The sequence below is a fragment of the Centruroides sculpturatus genome, unplaced genomic scaffold (genome assembly GCF_000671375.1).
Source record: "Centruroides sculpturatus isolate CEXI.00-Female unplaced genomic scaffold, Cexi_2.0 scaffold1235, whole genome shotgun sequence".
In the NCBI taxonomy this organism is placed as follows: Eukaryota; Metazoa; Arthropoda; class Arachnida; order Scorpiones; family Buthidae; genus Centruroides; species Centruroides sculpturatus.
Window position 1 is genome coordinate 238,494 of NW_019385386.1, and position 11,478 is coordinate 249,971.

At 29.2% G+C, this 11,478-nt stretch overlaps 1 protein-coding gene across 1 annotated transcript in view; it reads right to left on the bottom strand.

Moving 5' to 3' along the window:
• Window positions 1–9,850, bottom strand: part of LOC111638397 (leucine-rich repeats and immunoglobulin-like domains protein 1) — a 71,696-nt gene extending 61,846 nt beyond the window's left edge. The window contains exon 1 of the mRNA XM_023384102.1: window positions 9,690–9,850. The gene's annotated coding sequence lies outside the window, so the exon portion shown is untranslated. The remainder of the gene's footprint in view (window positions 1–9,689) is intronic.
• Between the last annotated feature and the right edge of the window lie 1,628 nt (window positions 9,851–11,478).

Below are 11,478 nucleotides of genomic sequence, written 5' to 3' on the forward strand. Positions count from 1 at the left end.
TACAGATGTGTTGTGGTCTGTAGTTAACAGAGTCCTCTTATAAATTTATTTATAGATTTCAAGGCCTCAACATGTATGTACTGTAGCAAGTTTTCAAATTATTAGTAATTTGCTATAGTTAAATTCAGCTGGCGAAATGTAGTAATAATCATTCCGATAACAATAAATACAACATGGGGCAATCGAACGAAAAGTTAGAATTGGATTTGATGACCCCTGTTGGGAGTTTTAAATTTTGATCATTTGCATGCTAGACTCAAGGCTCTAGCAAGCAAATGTTCAAAATTTGTGTTTTTTGTGGTTTATAACGAGATGGCAGGCCAGCTCACGCATCCACTGGGTCTACTTCCTTAAGGCTTGAAACTTTGATCGCCCGGCACGAGATTGTTTGCGTATCCATACAATTTATTAAACACACTGTTTTACATATTTATGAAGTACAATTAGAATTTGAAATAATTACTTGTTGAAATTAAATAGAAATTAACTAGAATTAGATAAAACATTTGTATAAGTTGGGACTGCCCATATTGTTTGATGACAACTGTTAAGATTACTATTATTATTTTTCCTAAATGTAATTTATATTCAGACAAATGCTTGGCACTTTGCCATTCAATTAAATCTTTGTAGTTGTTTATTGTCAGAGTGAGACGAAGCTGAGCGACGACTAACACTTAACTTCATGCATCCCTTGTCAACATTATAACTCTAGAATGAGTTGTCCGATCTTGATGAAATTTTCTAGGACGACTCAGCATTTCTCAAGGATGAACTGATTAAAATTTCAACTCTCAAAAATGATCCATTTTTGTAGAACTGGAGCTAGGGGTCAAAACAAAGGTCACATTTTTCTTCAGTATTATAGGTCAAAATGAGCTGACTAAGGCTATGTATGACCTACGTGGCAGCGTCTATTTATCGAGCCTATTTATCCAGAGATGAACTTGATCAGTTCCAAACGGCAGTAGAGCAATATCCAACAAACGAGCAAGTTAAACAAAGCAACGAGGACTACTTGCAGTCAACTGGGTAGCTGTTGCTTATATAACATCTGAAAATACGCCACATATTGTCCTGCCTTCATCCAAAGATGACTCAGCTCTTGGTCTCTCCAAGTATTTGAATCTCTCAGTTAATGCCAAAATCATGCTGAGAGTCAACTTATGGGTGCAAGGTCATATCGCTACATTATATGCTTCTAATTCTCACCCTCCAGCTCTTCCTCTGTTTATTTTAGTGGAATTCGATAGCTATCGAGGACCTTTCATCTATTGTAATCTGTTTCCAATAATCCCCATAACACGCTCTTTGAACGATGCAGTATATTGCAATTTCGTAGACAGTTTCTCTTTACTTTAGCATACTCGATGACTATACATAATTCACAGGGATTAACTCTTCCAAAAATCGAAATAGCTATCTCTTTTTACCTATATCTATCGGTCTTACCTATGTTGCATTCAGTCAAGTGAAAAAAATAACTGACACAGTATTTTTAATTAAACAGTTACAGATTGACTCGTAGCGATCTTTATTGTAAGTCCAAGGCTCATAGTGATAGACAGAATTTCATGATATGTTGGCATAGCAATTAATTAAGAATTCCAATACACTAAAGTCACTTGCAAGCATTTCTGCACTCCTAACTATTAAATAACAATCCTAAATAGATTGCAATCTGTTTGATATAGTGATTCCTATTATATACATGTAGATAGTTTATCAGTTACATCATAAACTTTGCATCCAAATACTTGAAATTGTTATCAATTTGGTAAAATTTAAATAGCTTAAGCACACAAGACATGCAATATGCTGCCATTTTTCAATTCAATTAGACTTAAAGTAAAAAAATTTTCTTTGGCTTTCATGGTATTCTTTGTATAATATTATGCAACTAAAAATAAAGGTGTGAGGCACTCACATATAGAAATATTCTTAGTTATACTTGCGAGAAGCCGATAAAAAATTATAGCAAGTGCCCTGCACTTTTAATTTTGATCACTTAATACCAAGAATACCACAAAAACAATGAAAATTTATATTTTACTTTTTAGTGCATTTATCTGAATAATAAGCATTTCTTTAAAATCTTTTTAATATTTATTTTCTATCTTATTTTAGTTTTATTTGTGTAACACTGAATTATCAAAATTCTTATTATTTTAGCATCTAATTGGGAAATGGATAAAAAATTGAGTTACAAGATTTTACGTAGGCGATATGACTAAAAAAGGGGCAATAATTTGCCTTATGTGTAGCACCATCTCGTCAGTGTTTTACAAATTTTAAATATTCATTAATTTTATGCCAATTGCCAGAATTGTTTGCAAACTGTAAAAAAAATATATATCATTGTCGGGAATATTACGTATGCAAAGTTTCATCTAGGTTGGAAATTGGGAAGCAGGTGAAAATTGAGTTACGTTATCTGGACAGACAATAGAGTAAGTTAATAAAAAGCATATAAAAAATGTCAAAATTCTCATAATTTACCTTCCTCTAACTGAATATCTATGACAAAAATTCTGTTCGGCAGCAAGACCAAACTCTTAAAAGGAGTTTTTTCACGTTATTTGGCTGTAGGGTGAGACTTGGTAACAAGCTAAAAAATATATATTCATTCCTAGTTCTTGCTTGGAAAGCAGAAATTCATAAATCATTTTTTTCATAGACATCTTACAGATGTGTTGTGGTCCTAACAATTTTTTTGTATACAAATTAAATCAAAAATCAAAGGCATCAACAATAATTTTAAAAGCCTTTCATTGATAAATAAATCAAGCAGATTCTTAATAATAACTTAAAAAAGGAATTTATTTATATACAGTCGACCCCCCCATAAAACTGTTGATAATTCTGTTTTATATGAATTCCATGTTGTACGAGTCACTTAGATTTTACAAATACGTGTGCAGGGCTGTGAATGGCTCACATATTTGTAAAATCTAAGTGACTCGTACAACATGGAATTCTTATAAAATGGAATTATCAACAGTGTTATAGGGGAGTTGACTGTACATCAAAATATACAAAAAGATATCCTTGCCACCAATATTCAATTAAATACAGTGTGACATATTTAACAGTTTTTCCATTTCGTGGTTACTTATGATTTCTTTTTCTCGACTGCAGTCTCAGTATTGTTACTACTTTTCAATACATTGAAACAGGATAAATTTTCACTGTTTCCAAAACTGGTTGTAAGGAGCAAAAACACACAAATATACTCAAAACCAGTAAAAGGATCAAAGATATTTACTAATACAAATAACACACCATCAGGCTATAATTTGGCAATAATAATTATTATTATTATTGCCAAATTATAGCCTGATGGTGTGTTATTTGTATTAGTAAATATCTTTGATCCTTTTACTGGTTTTGAGTATATTTGTGTGTTTTTGCTCCTTACAACCAGTTTTGGAAACAGTGAAAATTTATCCTGTTTCAATGTATTGAAAAGTAGTAACAATACTGAGACTGCAGTCGAGAAAAAGAAATCATAAGTAACCACGAAATGGAAAAACTGTTAAATATGTCACACTGTATTTAATTGAATATTGGTGGCAAGGATATCTTTTTGTATATTTTGATGTACAGTCAACTCCCCTATAACACTGTTGATAATTCCATTTTATAAGAATTCCATGTTGTACGAGTCACTTAGATTTTACAAATATGTGAGCCATTCACAGCCCTGCACACGTATTTGTAAAATCTAAGTGACTCGTACAACATGGAATTCATATAAAACAGAATTATCAACAGTTTTATGGGGGGGTCGACTGTATATAAATAAATTCCTTTTTTAAGTTATTATTAAGAATCTGCTTGATTTATTTATCAATGAAAGGCTTTTAAAATTATTGTTGATGCCTTTGATTTTTGATTTAATTTGTATACAAAAAAATTGTTAGGACCACAACACATCTGTAAGATGTCTATGAAAAAAATGATTTATGAATTTCTGCTTTCCAAGCAAGAACTAGGAATGAATATATATTTTTTAGCTTGTTACCAAGTCTCACCCTACAGCCAAATAACGTGAAAAAACTCCTTTTAAGAGTTTGGTCTTGCTGCCGAACAGAATTTTTGTCATAGATATTCAGTTAGAGGAAGGTAAATTATGAGAATTTTGACATTTTTTATATGCTTTTTATTAACTTACTCTATTGTCTGTCCAGATAACGTAACTCAATTTTCACCTGCTTCCCAATTTCCAACCTAGATGAAACTTTGCATACGTAATATTCCCGACAATGATATATATTTTTTTTACAGTTTGCAAACAATTCTGGCAATTGGCATAAAATTAATGAATATTTAAAATTTGTAAAACACTGACGAGATGGTGCTACACATAAGGCAAATTATTGCCCCTTTTTTAGTCATATCGCCTACGTAAAATCTTGTAACTCAATTTTTTATCCATTTCCCAATTAGATGCTAAAATAATAAGAATTTTGATAATTCAGTGTTACACAAATAAAACTAAAATAAGATAGAAAATAAATATTAAAAAGATTTTAAAGAAATGCTTATTATTCAGATAAATGCACTAAAAAGTAAAATATAAATTTTCATTGTTTTTGTGGTATTCTTGGTATTAAGTGATCAAAATTAAAAGTGCAGGGCACTTGCTATAATTTTTTATCGGCTTCTCGCAAGTATAACTAAGAATATTTCTATATGTGAGTGCCTCACACCTTTATTTTTAGTTGCATAATATTATACAAAGAATACCATGAAAGCCAAAGAAAATTTTTTTACTTTAAGTCTAATTGAATTGAAAAATGGCAGCATATTGCATGTCTTGTGTGCTTAAGCTATTTAAATTTTACCAAATTGATAACAATTTCAAGTATTTGGATGCAAAGTTTATGATGTAACTGATAAACTATCTACATGTATATAATAGGAATCACTATATCAAACAGATTCCTATCTATTTAGGATTGTTATTTAATAGTTAGGAGTGCAGAAATGCTTGCAAGTGACTTTAGTGTATTGGAATTCTTAATTAATTGCTATGCCAACATATCATGAAATTCTGTCTATCACTATGAGCCTTGGACTTACAATAAAGATCGCTACGAGTCAATCTGTAACTGTTTAATTAAAAATACTGTGTCAGTTATTTTTTTCACTTGACTGAATGCAACATAGGTAAGACCGATAGATATAGGTAAAAAGAGATAGCTATTTCGATTTTTGGAAGAGTTAATCCCTGTGAATTATGTATAGTCATCGAGTATGCTAAAGTAAAGAGAAACTGTCTACGAAATTGCAATATACTGCATCGTTCAAAGAGCGTGTTATGGGGATTATTGGAAACAGATTACAATAGATGAAAGGTCCTCGATAGCTATCGAATTCCACTAAAATAAACAGAGGAAGAGCTGGAGGGTGAGAATTAGAAGCATATAATGTAGCGATATGACCTTGCACCCATAAGTTGACTCTCAGCATGATTTTGGCATTAACTGAGAGATTCAAATACTTGGAGAGACCAAGAGCTGAGTCATCTTTGGATGAAGGCAGGACAATATGTGGCGTATTTTCAGATGTTATATAAGCAACAGCTACCCAGTTGACTGCAAGTAGTCCTCGTTGCTTTGTTTAACTTGCTCGTTTGTTGGATATTGCTCTACTGCCGTTTGGAACTGATCAAGTTCATCTCTGGATAAATAGGCTCGATAAATAGACGCTGCCACGTAGGTCATACATAGCCTTAGTCAGCTCATTTTGACCTATAATACTGAAGAAAAATGTGACCTTTGTTTTGACCCCTAGCTCCAGTTCTACAAAAATGGATCATTTTTGAGAGTTGAAATTTTAATCAGTTCATCCTTGAGAAATGCTGAGTCGTCCTAGAAAATTTCATCAAGATCGGACAACTCATTCTAGAGTTATAATGTTGACAAGGGATGCATGAAGTTAAGTGTTAGTCGTCGCTCAGCTTCGTCTCACTCTGACAATAAACAACTACAAAGATTTAATTGAATGGCAAAGTGCCAAGCATTTGTCTGAATATAAATTACATTTAGGAAAAATAATAATAGTAATCTTAACAGTTGTCATCAAACAATATGGGCAGTCCCAACTTATACAAATGTTTTATCTAATTCTAGTTAATTTCTATTTAATTTCAACAAGTAATTATTTCAAATTCTAATTGTACTTCATAAATATGTAAAACAGTGTGTTTAATAAATTGTATGGATACGCAAACAATCTCGTGCCGGGCGATCAAAGTTTCAAGCCTTAAGGAAGTAGACCCAGTGGATGCGTGAGCTGGCCTGCCATCTCGTTATAAACCACAAAAAACACAAATTTTGAACATTTGCTTGCTAGAGCCTTGAGTCTAGCATGCAAATGATCAAAATTTAAAACTCCCAACAGGGGTCATCAAATCCAATTCTAACTTTTCGTTCGATTGCCCCATGTTGTATTTATTGTTATCGGAATGATTATTACTACATTTCGCCAGCTGAATTTAACTATAGCAAATTACTAATAATTTGAAAACTTGCTACAGTACATACATGTTGAGGCCTTGAAATCTATAAATAAATTTATAAGAGGACTCTGTTAACTACAAGGACCTAAGCGTGATATTGGATGCTTGGAAATTCATGTCTGAGGTCTATTGAACATAATACACCGCGCACTCTTTTTTTAGCCTTTTTGCACACACAACAGCAATGCAGCATATTATAAAAATTTGTTCTTAAAACACCAAATGTGTCTAAATGTGTGTTCTATGTTCCATATGTGGAAGATCATTAAAAAGATCATCAATTAAATAAACCTTTTTGCTGCTATTCAAGGTTGTGCATGTTTGAGCAAATTAAAATAAAATTCTGTAACTATTTTCATTAGAATGTTTCAATACAATGCAGGCAAATGTAGTGAAAATGTAGAGAAACTTTACATCAACATCAACCAATAGTGAAAGGATTTTTTTGATTTGCAGTAACATTTTAACAAAAGTAGAGAATAGATTGTCTCCTTGTCTTTTTAACATTTTGCGTACTTTAAATTTTTATTTCAAAGAAAATCCCAAAACGTGTTTAATAATCAAACAGATTTGAAATTCTAAATTGAATCTGGATAAAGCTTGTTCCTAAAATTTCTGGTTTGTATTTATGAATTTAACTTTATAGTCATTTAATCAATTCATAATAGACCAAATTTGTTTGTTTTTAATAACAATAAATTACTATGGCAAAAAATGTCGGCATTAAAACTTTGAAGTTTTGAAAATAGCATTTCAAAACCTTAAAGATTTGATATCCCTGTAACAGGCCATGTTCACATCTGAAAATTTCAGTCAATTTATTCTTAAATTCATATATCCCAGAGCAACTGCCTTTATCTCTTTAGGTATTTGACCTGTCCAGTTTTAAGAAATTTTAAATATATTTTTTAAATTTAAAATTGTTTTAATGCCAAAAAATTAATTATTTTATAAAGAAAGTAGTTAATATATCTTCTATAATTATAAAGTATATAATAAAATAATAATAATAATAATAACAATTAAAAGTTATATCAAAATCACTTAGAGTAAACTTATATACATTAGCTATATTTCTTCTTGTAAAAGTCTTTGTGTTTATTTCTTTTAATGTCACCATCCTCAATTTCTTTCAATTTGTCTTCTTGGATCATCTTCAATGATAATCTTCGTCCATTATTTTAATATGAAGCAGAACTTTACTATATCTTTTCTATTCCCACATTCCTCATTTTAACCAAAAATATACTCTTTGAAAAATTCTATCTCCACAGTAACCAATTCTTCTTTATTCTTTCCACTGCAAGATTTATGAATTTTACATAAGGTTTAAAAATTTTCAATTATTATATTATATAATATATATATACATATATATTTCAGTATATAAGAATATATTGTGATTTNAAATAATTAAATTATTAATAAATCAATTAATTTAAAAAAAAATTCTTCGTGAAATAGTTTTTTTTTTGTTACAAACATTAATTTTATTACAAATCAGAACGAGTAATTCATTTATTTATAAATTAGTGTTTAGAAGAGTTTAAAGGTCGCTAATTACGGGGAAAAAGTTGTAATTTTACAAAAAAATTACAAGAGAAAATATATAATTTTGATTGGAAATGTAAGAAAGGTGTTTGAGGAGAGATATCAAGCTCATTTTTTCATTGACCACTTAACAACCTTGACCCCCTAACTTTACGATCTTCTCATAAATCTCTGGCATCTTCACACTCGAGATTTATGAGCTTTTAGACAAGAGAAAAAAGCGAAAAATAATAAAAAAGGAATGAAAACATGCTTATACAACTCTAACTCACTTCCCTTAATAACATTTTGAATTAAACTACAATATATAGATATATATAACAATCTTTCCCTAAATTGAAATCATACTGAAAGAAGAATCTCTCAGAGGAAATCAAAATGGCGTTACTGTTATTGAATTTTTCTTGATATCTTCTATAAAAAGAAGAAAAAAATCGTGATACAATAAGTGAAGAAATGAAAACATTGCTTCCAATTTAATCTTTGCCACGGATTTTTATGCATAAGGCTTAATATATTTATAATTAAACTTCAACCCGAGACAAAAATTAATTAGAAAACTCATAATTTACTAGTGGAAAGGGTAAGAGAATTAAAAAAAAAATTAATTAATTAACCGATATAAGTAGAGTAAACTATACACGGTTTTAATCTATTAAAGCAAAGAAAGTGTGTAATAAATTGTCAACAAGCTTGGATAATTACATTATCATTGTACACATTCGATCTTTCCAACATTTTATCAAAAATAATAGCTTAGGCGTCATTTCTATCTTATTATTCTACTTAATGTGGCCATTATTCCAAAACTTAAGTATATTTGCTTAGAAATGCGTATTATTGATGTTAAATTTTCTTATCTCATTCCTTCAAATTACTGAATTGAAAGATAGTCGAGTTTTAATGAAAATATTTTACATAATTAAATTAATTTTATCTTCAAAAAATTCCCACCCCTTTTTTTAATAATAGCAATAATAATAATAATAATAATAATAATAATTTAACAAAATAATAAAAGAAAACAGTAAGATAATAACAATAAACTTGTATAAAAACTGATTAATTTCATTAATGAAATAGATTATTGTTATTATAGAAAAATACAAAAAAGCACGTGTTACGTATTTTAAAATTTGAAATTGAAATTTTTAAATTTTGTAATTAACATAAAAATAATGAAATATAATAATTTTATAACAGGAAAAAAATTATTAAGTAATCTTACTTACAAATGACGCAATTACGAAACAAAAATAAATAAATTAATCGAAAATTTTGCCATTAAAATAACTTTAAAATAGCATAATATATATACTAATTTATAAAAAGAAACAGTGCTTATAAGTATACAGTTAATAACTATAAGAGTTTTATAACTCTTAATGTTAAAAGATGTCTTAAGTAAAAGTAGGTTAATGCAAAACTACGAATAAAAAAAGTTGTTAAAAATGGAAAAAATGCTTTTAAAAACTGCCAAAACGTCCAACACTGGTAAGAGAATCTAAGGAAGTGAAGCTCGAATTTAACACATATCGTATAGCATGGGGATGGAGACTTTCTATATACATATCTATCACTAAAGACAAATCTCCTTAATAAAAGTCCTCACCTCTTTTTTTCTGATGTGTGATTTAAGTGAATATCATGTTAATACGTTATCTAACTACTTCTGATATATCTTAATGGAAGAAATAAAATCGTGAATGCTTTACAATATCACAATCGACCACAAGAAGGCTGCATACTCCTCTTTACTGTGTTGCTGAAGGCAGGTGGATGTAGAATTCTACCCCACCTGCGACTGTTATGTGCGCCTGCGCTCAGGAATCACAAGAAAAGGGTCGTCGATCGAAAGCTATCGATCTTGCAATGGCCTGCTTCCAGGAAAATGGATTTTCAGCTCTCTGCCACCATATACAATATACACGCACTAAATCTGTATAGCGCACGTACGACCGATGATGATTCACAGGTTGTTTTAAGAGATAACTTGATGGCTCCATTTTTTATTATCTATGTTAAAACAATTATCTTCTTCCTTTTGGTTTATCAATTGTTTGCTTTAATGTTGCATCCCGCAGTTCTCTCGCAGATTTCTAATGTATTAGGTTAACATGCGCAATGTCTTTAAATCATTTTAGTCAGCCGATGAGAGTTCCTCTCTTCTTCTTATTTAAATGCATTCTTATGCAATTTACACGATGATGGAGAGATGTAAAGAAAAGATTTATAAAGGGGACACAATAAAATTTTACTTTTTATCATTTTTTTCGGGCTGTTTAACACTTTTATAAGCCTGTCGTGTACTCGAACCACTCACTTAATTAGAAAAATAAATATATTTTGCATCCACTACTGCATTCTGATAGCTTTCTTTTACTGTTTAGACGAATTATGTAAGGTATATATCTCTATATAACATAAAAAATACAAAAAAAATGAGTTATGGCTTATAGCAAAAGCATCTCAATGTTTGTATAAAAAGCATATCGATATTTTAGATGCTGCTTTTCCATTTCTTATGTCAACTTAAGATATATCGAGTTATAAAAAAAATGTAAAGAATAAGTATTATTATTGTAGAAAATGTCAGAAGGATGTGATCTCTTTCTCTTGATTTTTTGAATGCACAGATAACTATTCTGCTGTATCAAGTAATAGCATACATGAATAACTATAACAACTGAAAATAACTGTTATATCAATTGTTTTCTTTTAATAAATTAAAATATTATTAAATTATTTACTTAATTAATTAATTATAATTTGCATGCAATGATATTTTTGTAATTTGTTATAATATAGATCTATGATTTATTATCCCAAATATTAAAAACACATGAGAAATTAAATTCAATTATGATAAGTACTAAAGTTTTAAGAAATTTTAAATATATTTTTTAAATTTAAAATTGTTTTAATGCCAAAAAATTAATTATTTTATAAAGAAAGTAGTTAATATATCTTCTATAATTATAAAGTATATAATAAAATAATAATAATAATAATAACAATTAAAAGTTATATCAAAATCACTTAGAGTAAACTTATATACATTAGCTATATTTCTTCTTGTAAAAGTCTTTGTGTTTATTTCTTTTAATGTCACCATCCTCAATTTCTTTCAATTTGTCTTCTTGGATCATCTTCAATGATAATCTTCGTCCATTATTTTAATATGAAGCAGAACTTTACTATATCTTTTCTATTCCCACATTCCTCATTTTAACCAAAAATATACTCTTTGAAAAATTCTATCTCCACAGTAACCAATTCTTCTTTATTCTTTCCACTGCAAGATTTATGAATTTTACATAAGGTTTAAAAATTTTCAATTATTATATTATATAATATATATATACATATATATTTCAGTATATAAGAATATATTGTGATTT